Source organism: Wolffia australiana, chromosome 4 (assembly GCF_029677425.1).
Source record: "Wolffia australiana isolate 7733 chromosome 4, ASM2967742v1".
Lineage (NCBI taxonomy): Eukaryota > Viridiplantae > Streptophyta > Magnoliopsida > Alismatales > Araceae > Wolffia > Wolffia australiana.
Genome location: NC_135838.1, coordinates 20,520,731 through 20,532,186, shown reverse-complemented (window position 1 = coordinate 20,532,186; position 11,456 = coordinate 20,520,731).

The following is an 11,456-nucleotide window of genomic DNA, read 5'->3' as shown; positions in this document are numbered from 1 at the left end:
TTTCGCCCATGCCAAGGAGTTTTAGAATCGCTCAAGAAAAAGTTTAAACTACAAATCAGAAACTTACAACTTTGAATCCAGGATCAAGATCTGTCGACTTCCAAAGCAACTCCTGTGTCCTTTCTGGCCAAATCCTTGGAGAGAGCATCAAAAAGTGAATTTCGCCTTTTTCCAAACCTCTATTTAAAGATCCAACCGTGTGGATTGTAGAGGGAGAAAAGATAAACATGCCCTCAAATTTTCAGCCCAATCGAACGTCTAGATCTCAAGATATCAAGGTTTTACTGAGGATTAATCATGGCCATTGGATCGTTTATCTCTCTTCAAAATATCTCAAAAAATGCCCTTTTCTGATTGATTGCCGCCTTTGTTTTCATTTTTCCCCCTTCTCGGATCACGTTATGACATGTGTTGTTCGCTTCCACATGCAAAACATGATTGAAGAATAATTCCTGTGTTTAAATGGCTAAAAAAATGCCATGTCACCCGTCAGCGCCACTAAAAAATAAAATAAAAAAAGAACACAGTCAGCTTACCGCATTTTTAATGCAAGCAGCTTTGATTACCGCGTGCATTATATGCACACGGTGAATTGACGACTGCGTGCGTTAAATATTACGCATGTGGTGTCAGTTGCCGCGTGCATTAAATGCACACGGCTAACTGAATGAACGCATTAGGGATCTTTTTATTTTTTCTTTAATGCACCCGGTGTCGGTGGCTGCGTGCAATCAATGCATGTGGCGAATCGACACGACACAAATCATTGGTGCCAATGATTTGTTCATTTTGCGCTTCCAATCATTTGCTCGAATTTTCGGGCAAATGACGTGGACGCCATAATTAAATAAAAAAACATATTTTAAATACTATATAAATAAAATATATTCTTTAAATTCGTAAAAATCATTTCTTGGCTATAGAATGGTCAGAAAATTATATAAAAATATGGAAAAAATTCAAGAAAAATTAGGAAAACCCTTACCAACCTTTAGCCAAGTATTTTAAGCACTGTAAAAAATATTTCCTCAATGAAATGAGGTTAAATACCATGTAAAAAAATAATAAAAATTAGAAATAATAATAAAATCAAAGTGTATGTCATTTATCTTCATTTTTATATGATAACATGCAAATATGATCATTAAAAAACATAAATATAATGTAAAATTCATAAATTAATCATATTTATTTGCAAGTTATCATAGTACTGACACGTTCTCCGCCAAAAGTCGCAAAAATTTATAGGTGAAAATTCCACGTCCAACGGAGAAGAAGCATTCAGCTGGTGCACTGGACTCGCAAATAGGAAGAAACTATCGTGCCAAAACAGAGAACCTAGGGAATTGCTTGCAACCATCGCCTTGCCTCCATGGGAGAGAATTAGTCGACAAATGAGACATCTTTAGGTAACTCTGTAACTCGTCGTCCAAAAGTGGAGTGACATATTCTTGTCATGGGAACACGTGCCAGCCTCATCTTGATGGACAGTATGTAGCTATCATTTGTCCTAGCTTCCTCATCATAATTCATGCACTGCTGTCAACTCACTCCAACGCCTCCAATGTTGTCGTCATCCCTCAAATTGAGACTTCCTCATCACTAACGTCATTAAGAAGTCTTTGCCTATATGCCACCAAGTTGTCACGGTCTTTTGGAGCAATGGAGTCTAACTTAATATGTGGGTGTAGAACTGATGCAACTGAGAAGGCAGTATTTTTTGAGCGCAAGCCTCATACTTAGACAGTTTTGCTCTCATGGTTCTACACATGATTTGGATGGAGGCACGTTGTTCCACCATGAGGACAACACCATTTGGGAAAAGGTGTCCTTGGTCTATGGGATCAATATGTTCATTAAGATGTTTGTCAAGGAATTGGAGCAATGATAAAACTGTTGCCCCCATCACACATTTAGAGCTGCAAACAATTTCTGATGCTTCACGGAAAGGCTTTAAAATTCGAGCAATGTGTGCCACCATTTGCCACTCATGGTCATCTATCACAAAGTTTTTTCCCCGCTGTGATCTCTAGCTCAAAAATTGCCATCTTGTACAACACTTTTCTCTTTTGATGTGCAACTTGCAAGATTTCATGCATGGAGTTCCACCTAGTCTTCACATCCAACACCAATTTTCTACTATTAGGCATCTTTAATTGCGTATGCCATTGGACAAAACTCCCCGTCCACTAGCACCGTTGCCTCGTCAGCTGTAAGTGGAGGTGGAATTACCAATGCCTTCAACCCATCCTACTCTGCAAGGTTTATGACATGCGCAATACAAGGCATGTGTCAGCTTCAATCAATGTTGGGGTTCACTCTTTGTACTGCATTAGTCAATGATGTAATCATCGATCTATTGTTACTTGTGTTGTTCGAGTAATAGCAATTACTTTCCTCCCAAAGCCAAAGTCAACCGAAACCTCTAGGAGAAGTTGGGCGAGGTAACTCCTGCTATGTGGACCATCAATTTTCTTTACTACTAAAACACATTCTTTAAGTCTCTATTTTTTTGTGACCAAATGAACAGCGATTGCCAATAAGGGAATCATATTTTCACTTGTCCACGCATCTACTATTAGGAAAACACATCTAACATGTGATAGTGAGTGTACCAGCTTTTGCTTCTCCGGCCTTCGCGTATTCACGAATGGTCTTCAAGTATGGTATTCTAATCTTATGTTGTGCACAATAAAGCAATACCTCTCGGAAAATGATGGACCACACTTGGTCAGTGACACATAAATCTTGTGAGCATCTCCTTTGTTCTCTCAAATGTGGTACCCAGTAAGAAGGTGTTCTGCCCTATTGGCAATCCCAACATTCCAACAATAGATCATTGACCTCTTGAAGTTGGCTCCTCCTCTAACCTTGGGACTTGTTTACCTTTCAGTCAATCATGGAGCTCCGTATGGCTCTTCTCTAAGTGCCTCCAAAACATAGTTGTGGTCTTGTCTTTGGTTCTCTCAATAGTTAAAATTCTTGGAGGGTTGTTCTCCTAGCACACAATACATAAATACTGGTTTGGGCCAAACTCTTCAAAATATTGTGTAGCCTCTGATTCTCGTCTACGACGCTTTCTTTGTGAGGTTACCGGAGTAGTTGTGCATGGTTCTCATTTGTGGATACAATCTTGTGCTATTTCAACATTTACATCCATCTAATTTGAATTTTTACCCATCTGAGCTTCGTCAACGTTCGTAGAGGAAAAGCTTTTCCTAAACGTCTCCTTTAAGAATAAAGAACAACGCAATTGTTCATGTATTGCATCACTTCTCATTATCATTATGCAACTGGTCATAGACACATACATTGATATAAATAGGCGTATAGATAAGCAATTTAAGATATGACCACCCGTTACATGCACACAACTCAAGGATCAAACATGTAGATGTTTCTGCATGTGACCATTTGTTACAGCGTACCAATCAATAAATCAGTGTATCATTTGGAATATGCACTAGAATCAGAAAAAAAAATAGCAACACAAAGAAATACATAAATCATAAAGTAAATTAGAATCAAACCATGTCCACAATCAAGTACCTTATTGTGGTTAGTCGAAGGAGGATGTCTTGCGTAAGGGTGTGAATGTAGACCAGAAGCTGTCGATAGGGGCTTGCCGGACGCAAGAGAAAGAGAATGAGAGAATGAGAGGGATGAGTTGGAGATGTTGGATGGAGGGGGAGAAGGAAGCTGGAGGGAAAAGGGACATGGGGTCTGATGGCCTGGGGGTGGGAGAAAAGGAGAATGGAGAGGGATGAGTTGGGGACTATGTAGAGAAGGGAGAGAAGGGAGCTGGAGGGAGAGGGAGAAGGGGCAGGCAGAGGTCTGACAAGGGAGAAGGGAGGAAAGGAAAGGGATGAGTTGGGAATGATGGAGAGAAGGGAGCTGGAAGGAGAAGGGAGCCGCTAAAGAGGGAGCTGTGGAGAAAAGACTGCCGTCTGTCAAAGAGTGAGCTGCCAGATTGGTGGGAGGGGTGGGGAAAATGGACAATCTTCGGGAGAGGGGGGACAGAACATGGCGAGATGCATTGGGAAGCTAACATGTTCCCAAACAGTTCTCCTGTTTGTGAACCATTCGTGAACATGTTGGTGTTCAATTTTTTACATTTGCCTTTGTGTTCAGGTTCGTTCGTTCGCATGTTCGGGAATGAATGAAATTTTTTTTCCCACCTTTATCCGGTCAAAGCTCCCAACGGTGGTGGGAGTGCGGTGCAAACTCTCCATATCCATCTTCTCTTGCCCCTTCTCCTTCCTCTTCTTCCCCTTCTCTTTCTCTCCAAGAGACCAGCCAAAACATGATAAAAAAAACTTACAAATAATAACTGGTCTGTCTTTCTAGGGCACCATCGTGCCCCCTTTATAGGATCACGATGGACCTTACTAAGGGCAGGGGAGCCCATAGTATGGAAACAAGTGCCCTTAGAAAGAGGGGGGGGGTGTTCTTTACATAGGACCCCGCGGTAACACAAAATTAAATATACATTCAACCGATGTTTGATGATGCAAAATGACACTACATGCAACGACACAAACATAAACATGATGCGATGGATACGGACATGACATAATGAACAGGAATGCGAGAAACGCGACCACATGAATGTGATAGAACAATGAAATAAAAATACGAGACAGATACGGACTCGCTTTCACCTGGGATATTTGAACCCCGGTGGCTTCACTGGCGCCTTGGCATGTCGTTCATGCTGGATGTGAACTGACGGGGCTGTTGATGACAACGATGGTGGCTTCGAAGACATCTCCGGTGGAGAGGGCTGGCGCGCTCCATCAGAGAGGGAGAAGGAGAGGGAGTGATCAAAAGAGAGAGAAGAGAGAAGAGAGAAAGAGAGAGAGAGAGAGAGAGAGAGAGCGAGAGAGATAGAGAGAAAGAGGGAGTGATTGAGAGAGAGAGAGAGTTTAGAAGGAGAGACAGTGATCGAGAGAGAGGAAGAGGGAGTGATTGAGAGAGAGAGAGAGTTTAGAAGGAGAGACAGTGATCAAGAGAGAGGAAGAGGGAGTGATCGAGAGAGAGAGAGCAATAGAAAGAGAGGGAGAAGGATAGGGAGTGATCAAGAGAGAGTAAGAGGGAGTGATCGAGAGAGTGGAAGAGGGAGTGATTGAGAGAGAGAGAGAGTGAGAGAGAGAGGGAGAAGGAGAGGGAGAAATCGAGAGAGAGAAAGAGAGGACCAGGGAGTGATCGAGAGAAAGAGAATGAGGGAATAATTGATAGAGAGAGAGACAGGATGAGGGAGTGATCAATTGAGAGAGAGGGAGAGGGAGCGATTAGAGAGAGAGTGAGAGAGAGAGGGAGAAGGAGAGGGAGAAATCGAGAGAGAGAAAGAGAGGACCAGGGAGTGATCGAGAGAAAGAGAATGAGGGAATAATTGATAGAGAGAGAGACAGGATGAGGGAGTGATCAATTGAGAGAGAGGGAGAGGGAGCGATTAGAGAGAGAGAGAGGGAGAGGGAGCAATCAAGAGAAAAATAAAGAGAGAGGGGAAGAGGGAGCAATTGAGAGAGAGAGAGAGAGAGGACAAGGGAATAAACGAGAGAGAGGGAGAAGGAAAGGGAGCAATTGAGAGAGAGAGGGAGGGAGGAGTGATCGAGAGAAAGAGAGAGAGGGAGAGGGAGTGATAGAGAGAGAGAGAGGGAGAGGAAGCAAGTGAGAGAGAGAAATATTTCCATCACCACCCAACGTTATCTGTCCGTTCTGTCATCCATTCGGCATTTTCATCATCTATCACCCATCACAGATGACGGATACTAATGACGGATGACTAAAAGCTCTCTGTTCAGTCATCCTTTCAACGCTCTAGATGTTGATGGATGACTTTTTTTGACGGACAGATGACTTTCGACATCCATCCTCCAGATCTATTACTATTCATGGAGGACAAATAGAACTGGTACTCTATCACTTGGACAGTCTTATTCACAGCGAAGTGTCCATTCAGACCACCTACATGCATCTTCCAAATTAGAGAAGTTGTCTACAACTTCTTTGGCAAGCTATCTACAAGTTGTAATGTAGGACGTCACACTTAGCCCTTTAGTGAAGAAATACACAAGTTGACCATAGAGGCCACATATGATGTGGAAATAAGTTCTGTGATAATAGGGTGACGAATCACATGATAGTCAATTTTGATATGCTCAGTACGCATGGAAAAGGCTTTGTTGTTGGCAATGAACATGGCCGCTTGGTTGTCGCACATCATTGGCATAGACTCTTTAACTAGAAAGCCAAGTTCAAATAAGAAGTTATGTACCCACAACATCTTGGAGGATGTCTATGCCATTGCTTGATATTCTGTCTCGGCACTTGATACCGATGGGATAGATTACTTGTGACTTTGCCAAATGACAAGATTGCCACCCACGTACGTGTAGCAGCCAGCCATAGATTTGCGGTCCTGACGATTGTTGGAAAATCCTACATCAGAGTACCCAACGACCTGTAGGTGACCAAGACGTCGGAAGATGAGTCCTCGTTCTGAGGCATATTTAAAATATGCAAGCAGACATTGAGTAGCCTCCCAATGAACCACTTGAGGAGCATGCAGAAGCTGATGGCGACCACGACAACGCACCAGTATCGGACGTGCCTCCACCTTCTCACGAGATGTCCCACGTAATGACACGTCGCCAACGCCAACTTCAGAACTGTCTGTTGGCGTGACACGTTGGCACGTCACGAACATAATTTAATATTAGGTTTTTTAAAAGAAATTATGGTTATCTTATTTTCTCTTCCCTCCAAGGCCTATACATATGCCAATGTTGTAACAAAAACTTGGTGAATTTCTTTTGGAATTGAAGTTTCTTCTTCTAAAAGGAAGTTGCCCTAGCCGTCTCCAGTCTGAGCCACCGCCGCTGCCTCTAGTCGCCGCCATCGAGTGAAGGACACCTGTCCTCCTACGCCAACGCACACTACTGAGTGCCCGCGCCTATCGCGTGCATGTCCACCCACGCCGGCCGCACGCACAGCCGCCAGCCCGCGCCGGCCGCAAGCACAGTCACCCATCCATGCGATTGCCTGCCTACATAACTGCCACGCGCAGTCACCCACCCACACTGCCGCCGTACGCTCACCCATGAAATCGCTGCACGCAGCCACCCACCCATGTGACCCCTGCATTCAGCATCTAGGGCTTCAGATCCTATGTCCTGCAATAGGGTGCCTCATTTACCGTTTAGGTTTCGAGGTGCTGCCCCAAATCTGTGACACCCTGTCGAAGCGCACGTCACTCGCCCCCGCTAACAACGCGTCAAGCATTTCCCGCACCGCCACAACGCACTACTCTAGTGCCGAGGTATATTCTATCCTCTTTGGTGTCCGCGTTCTTCATCCTGTGTTCCTCGACTGTTTTTCCACCATCTTCGGATTATCTGATTTGGATATTGAATCTTCTACCGATTAGTTGATTAGGCCTTTGAATCTTCTAGCGATCAACCTTTCGATTTCTTGAAATTGTTGCTTTGTTTTCACCATGGTGGTGGAAGATAGTACTCCTGCCCTCGATCAAAGAAAGGGACTGCATCATCAGTATTTTCACCGGATTTAAATCTTAGAATTTGATCGTGTGATTTGTGGTATGTTTTATCCATCCCTACTTGAGTTAGTATATCCTACTCGTGTCAGCCCTAGTCATCCTACATCAGAAACTGGCTTAGAACATCTATGGTGATGGCAATGTTTCCCAACCAGGCGTCGATACTGTTTAGGATCTGTATAAAGTGGAGACGTAGTACTCCAAAGCTGAAGCTTGCTATCTATCGGAGATGCATATGGCTTGCATCTAGAGATACCAGCTTCTTGCAAAATATGCAGTTGGTTGAGGAGAAGAGCCCTTGGTCGAGATGCAAATTTGATGCCTAAGAAATACTTAGGTTCCCCTATGTCGCGAATGTCAAGATGTCGATGTAGAGAGATCTTGACGTGTTGGATGCCCACACGATCACTTCCCGTGATGATCATGTAACCCACATAGATGCCTAGAATGATAAAACCAGCCAAAGTAGTATTGCAGAATACGGTGGGCTCCACGTCACAAGCCACCAGTCCACAAGTCGAGATGAGTTCACCAAACTTCTCAAACCACGCCCGTGGGCTCTATTTGAGGCCATAAAGAGTGCAACAAAGAAGGCATAGCTTATCATTTTCCCTCTCAACCGAATAGCCAGGAGGTTGCTCCATGTAAACACACTTAGAAAGATCTCCATATAGAAAGGCGTTGGAGACATCAAGTCGGTGCAATTGCTAGTCAAGGTTGAGTGCCATGGAAAGATGTATGTGGATGGAGTTAAGTTAAACCATCGAAGAGAAGTATTCCTCATAGTCGATGCCATGAACCTGCGAGAAACCCTGAGTGACCAACCAAGCTTTGTAACGATGAATGGTGCCATTAGGATTATATTTGGGGGCGAACACCTAGCGACAACTGACGACATTAGTATTAGCCGATCAATTGACGAGCTCTCATGTACATGGATGAACATGAGCAGAATATTCTACATCCATAGTGGCTTTCTAGTGAGGAATCAATAATGCAGTCTCACGAGAGTGAGGAATCAATAATACAGCCAATGGCACAACAGAGGCATGATAAGTTGTAGATAGCATGTTGTACAATACCATATTAGAGTAGGGATGAAGAGTGCAGGAGTGTGTACCTTTCTGAAGCGCGATCGTAAGATGAAGATCATCTGATGGCGGACTTGAGGAGGATGCAGATTGGGCTTTAGCGGAGAGCTAGGGGGGCGAGGAACTAGGAGCCAGAAGGAGAGGAAGAGATAGAACCGACAAAGAGGCGATAGTAGGCTCTGGGAGCAGGACTAATGCCGGTAGAGGAGAGGAAGGTAATGGAAGAGGCAAGTCGGGAACAAGAGAAGGAGCTGCTGGGGGCATTGAGGAAGCAGGAGGAGGTGATCTTGAATGCTCCCAAGATGGGGAGAGTGTGGAAAATAGGGCATCGACTCATGAGATGTAACATTGGCCGAGATGATGTAGTGATGACTTTTGAGAAGGTAGATCTGGTATCCCTTCTACGTGCCAAAGTAGCCCAAAAATATTCCTCTTGTTGCCCAAGGGGCGACTTTGGATTTGGTGGTCGAATGGTTGTGAGCAAAGGCCACACACCCAAATATGTAGGGCGGCAAGGAAATTGTTTCCTATCTAGATGAAATCGATGAAGAGGAACGTCGCAGCCAAGAGGTGTGGAAGGAAGGTGATTGGTGAGGAAAGTCGAGGTCATTATAGCATCAGCCTAGAACTCATAGGGGACATTCATCTCCTATAGGATCATCCGAGTCATGTCAAGAAAATGATGATGCTTCCACTCAGTTAATTCCATTTTTCTTAGAGGTGTGCGGACATGACGTTTGATGAATAGTACCAGCCACGGTGCACAATTCTTAAAATTTGTGTTGAACAAGTTCCGTGGCATTGTCAGTACAAATGATCTTCGTATTACACGAGTATTGAGTCAAAACCTCCTAGAGAGCATTAGTGTGGTCGATTAAAAGATATACCCATTACACGGAGTAATCATCAATAAGAACCATCTAATATAGAAAACAAGATTTGATGGAATGCCTGATGGTCCCCAAATATCACAATGTACTAAATCAAAAGGTTTGGAACTAATAGATTCAACACGCTGAAATGTTGCGCGATGATGTTTTCCCATTTGACATGACTCACACGCAAAATCGCTAATTTGAACCCATGGGAGAGTTTGGCAAAGCTCGGTGATATAGGGATTTCCAAGTTGACGATGCCACTCAAGAGAGGTAGAGGAATGAGAGAGGTAATAGGTCAGGCCACTGGATGGAGTATTGGACATGAGCTCATAAATGCCACCTTGAGTCTTACGCACCAAACCAATTGGTGCAAACACAAAATGATAGTGCAAAAATGTCATCGAACATAGGAGAGCTTCAGTCAACATGCTAATGGAGATAAGAGTGACTAGAGAGCTCAGAATATAGAGAACATCATGAAGCGGAAGCTGTGATGTCTGTGATGTAGTGCCTTTGTCTGTAACCAACCAGGAGCGTCCATCCGCGACAAATACAGATTCAAGATTGGTGAGTTTATAAAGGCGAGAAAGAATAGTGCCATCGCGCGTCACATGACGTGAAGCACCAGAATAAATAATCCAAGACCCCAAAGAAGAGGCTAAGGAGGTAAGTGCGCCAAAATTGGAGGGAAGCTCGGTAGAGGAAATAGTAGCCACATAAGATGGAGTGACCAATATGAGGAGGGTTGCACAAAACCTTGAGACGGCCGTGATGGAGTGGCTGATGAAGGGGGGACATGGCAAGGATGTCCCAGAGGATTGCCCCACTTTTGATAGCACCGAGCGGAGGAATGTGTCATACGAGAGCAATGAATGCATGGTGGACTGTTATATTTGCAGCGATCACTAGGTTGTGAAAATTTCCGGAGCTTCTCCTAATGATGGTGAGAGCTGCAGGAGTAGAAGTAATAGTGAGTGCCAAAGAGTTGGATGAAGCGATAGAACTAACCGCAGAAGGTCCATGATGGGAGTGAGGCTGTCCACGCGTTGGTCCGCATTAAAGACATTGGCCAAGGAGGGAAGAGTCGCACAACTCAAAATAGAGCCATGTATCTACATACATATTGCCGTCAGAATAGAGTTAAGAAATAAGGATACTTGTAACTCTTCTCGATATCATTTTTGCTAATACACCTGTAGACGAGAATCATATCCACAAAGATTAGCATAGACCGTCTCGAGTGGGCCCTCAAAGCCTTGAAGTTTAAACATCTTCTCAAAGATGTTAATAGTGGAAGCTATATAACTCTTTGGACCATACATTCACAAGAGCTCGTCCCATATCTTCTTTGTCGAAGAGATAAGCTGCAGTAAGTCTGCAAGGTTGAGAGAGAGCATCTTAAGAAGCCAGGTGGTGGTCGTACAATCACATGTGATCTAGTGCGCATGTTGAGGGTCATCGGGCAGAGGGAATTATTTTGTTAGAAGAGACTCGTGCTGATGTATATGTAGAAATCAACGAAAACTCGCTGACCACATGATGTAATTTTTGCTGCATCCAAAGAAAATGGAACATGGAGCCTGCATATGGGAGATAAATGGGTTAACTTGTCCGGTGTTAACTTGTGCATACATATGAGGAGGCAATGCAGAGTTGCCAGAATAGTCCATCACCAATGAATATGCTGCACGTGGAGATCACCAAAGAGAACAGAAAAGTGGATGATTGTTTGATCTTGTAAAGAAAAAAATCCACCGCCGGTCGGAAGAGGATGCCGCCAACGAAGAGAGGAAGCCTGAGATTTGGTGGCTCAGATGAACGAAGTCGCCGCAAGATCACCAGTGAAAGGAGGTTGCTGGGAGGTCGCCAACGTATGGAGAAGGTTGCCGGAATAAACCCAATGATCAATAAGGTCATTGGTGAAGA